Consider the following 2,646-nt stretch of genomic DNA (forward strand, 5'->3'; position numbering starts at 1 on the left):
CCACCAGTCCAGCGCCAGATTTATGAACGGTTTACCTAGTAGTTTTTCCAGCGATCCCATGTCTTGTCTTGCCTGCCACGTTACGACCTTGTTTATGTCCTCTGGTTYCACGTCTCCTGCCTCGCCCCTGTCTGCCACCGTCCCGGATTCTGTCTCTCTGGTTTTGACCCTCGCTCTCGTTTTTGGATTCCTSCCTTTCGCCTCAGCCCCTATTGGATTTGCCCAGCCATCGGACCCCCGGATCTCGACCCCCGCCTGTGTACCACAACCAAGAGTTAAGTCTGATCCCCTTAACCTGTCGCCGCTCTCTGACCACATGTTTTTGACCCTCGCCTGTCTCACGGATTCTCCTCAAGCCTGCGTACCACGCCGCAGCGCCAAACACGGAAGTGCCAGGAACCACCGTCACCTGAGACTCTCAAAGTCTTTCAAAGTTTCGGCTTCCAAAACACTGGTACTAAAAAGGTTAGTGACTATTTACTGCTCCAAAGCTCTGCCACTGTCTTTGTTAGTCACTAACCTGGTCATTTTTTTGTTTAGACCTCCGTGTCCCGGTGACGTGTCGGTCCCGATCCTGCTGCTCCAGATTTAATAAAATCCTTAAATCGTCTCTGTGTCTGAGCATTCAGTGAAACTCACAAACCCCATCATTACAGTATGATCATTTTCTTTGACAGATTGGCACATATTGGCACAGAATGGGGAGGTGACTTTTAAACCATGGCTCTAAAACAAAAAAATAGTTGTGGATTGCTAGATCTGCTGCTTCTTGGTCATTTTCTTATGTTTATGGCAGAGCTTCAGTAAGAAAACATGCAGATATATTAGTGATTTTAAACTGTTTACAATTTACTATAAACATTTTTTTGACTGCTCAGAGCCAGGCAGTGGTCTAAGTTGTCCAAAGATGTCTCTAACAAAATGCCACGGGTATCTCACAGACCATGACTTTACTTTTGTTTAGAAAACGCCTACAGAGGTCTATCGGACTGAGCGACTGAAGGATGGTCTGTGATGTGTTGAATAATTAATGGAGAAATAGCTGCCTTTGAGAATTTACATGCCTATAGATTGACAGTCAACACAGCCAGAGTGAACCATGGAAAAAACTCAGCTGCTCTAATGTGTTGCTGTCACTAAATCTGAGAGTAGCAGGAGAGCAGTTTCAGAATGGCTTTACCCTTTATTACGTTGCACAGATCAAAATACATCCAAGTAGCATTTTAATCTTTTTTAGAGTTTTAAGTTTCAAAGTTACCTGAATCTTATCATGGTTGTATCAGGTCTGATGCTGGAAGAAATGTCCAGCAGACCCAGACTCAGGACAGGCATCCATCTGTCTCAATCAGCTGGGTTTTTGGGGACAGTTTGTGGGGACTGGTTCAGGTGTATTTACTTCTGGAAGAGAAGCAAAAACAAAATTGTTACATGCTAATGTTATCGATAGAAATAATTAAATCAAACAAGTAAAGGAGAGAGACTAAAGCTAACAGCAGTGTGAGGAATTGTTGTCAGTTTGTCCTCCAGCAGTCTGTCTATAGCAGCAGAAATGAATAATAATTCTGGAAACATGAGTCTAACTATAGGATTTATCAAAAACAGAAGTCTTCAGTCTAATCTTAAAAGTAGACAGGTGTCAGCCTCACGGACAGAAACTGGAAGTTGGTTCCACAAGAGAGGAGCTTGATAACTGAAAGCTCTGCCTCCCATTCTACTTTTAGAAACTCGAGGAGCCACAAGTAAACCTGCAGTCTGAGAGTGAAGTGCTCTGCTAGGAAAGTATGGAACAATAAGATGTTTAATATATGATGGAGCTTGGTTGTTAAGAGCTTTGTATGTTAGGAGTAATATTTTAAATTATATTCTGAATTTGACAGGGAGCCAGTGGAGAGAAGCTAAAACTGGAGAAATATGATCTCTCCTTCCAACTCTCATTAAAACTCTTGCAGCAGCATTTTGGATTAACTGAAGACTTCTTAAAGAGTTTTTTGGATGCCCAGATAATAAAGAATTACAGTAATCCAGTCTAGACGTGATAAATGCATGAATCAGTTTTTCTGCATCATTTTTGAACAAGTTGTTTCTAATTTTAGTTATATTACACAGGTGGAAGAAGGCGGTCCTGGTAACATTTTTAATGTGGGGGGTTAAAAGGCATATCCTGATCAAAAATGACACCAAGGTTCTTTACATTAGAACTGGAGGCCAGATTAATGCCATCCAGAGAAAGTGAAAAGTTTATTCCTAAAATACTCGGGTCCAAATTCATATCCTCTGTCTTATCTGAGTTTAGAAGCAAAAAATTAAGAGTCATCCATGTTTTTATGTCTGTAAGACATGCTTGTAGTTTAAATAACTGGTTGGATTCATCAGGTTTCATGGAAAAATATAACTGAGTATCATCAGCATAACAATGTAAATTTATCCCATGCTGTTTGATAACTTTACCTAATGGAAGAATATACAAAGTAAAGAAGTTTGGTCCAAGCACTGAATCCTGATCCCAACAAACTTTAGTGGCAGTAGGAGATGTATTGAGGATAATGAGGTGATGTTCAATAGTTTTGTGACAGTTTATGCAGCTCAGAGCCATGCTAAAAGGTGCACACACGGGTAGTTCAGAACATTTGTTATTAGATGAATCAC

The 2,646-nt window shown here is 40.8% G+C and overlaps 1 long non-coding RNA gene across 1 annotated transcript; it reads left to right on the forward strand.

Moving 5' to 3' along the window:
- Positions 1 to 160: 160 nt before the first annotated feature.
- LOC106525094 (uncharacterized) lies at positions 161 to 610 on the forward strand. Its single transcript, XR_001311066.1, has 2 exons — positions 161 to 465; positions 541 to 610. It is a non-coding gene; the product is annotated as an uncharacterized LOC106525094 (long non-coding RNA).
- Positions 611 to 2,646: the final 2,036 nt, after the last annotated feature.

Source organism: Austrofundulus limnaeus, unplaced genomic scaffold (genome assembly GCF_001266775.1).
Source record: "Austrofundulus limnaeus strain Quisiro unplaced genomic scaffold, Austrofundulus_limnaeus-1.0 Scaffold211, whole genome shotgun sequence".
NCBI lineage: Eukaryota > Metazoa > Chordata > Actinopteri > Cyprinodontiformes > Rivulidae > Austrofundulus > Austrofundulus limnaeus.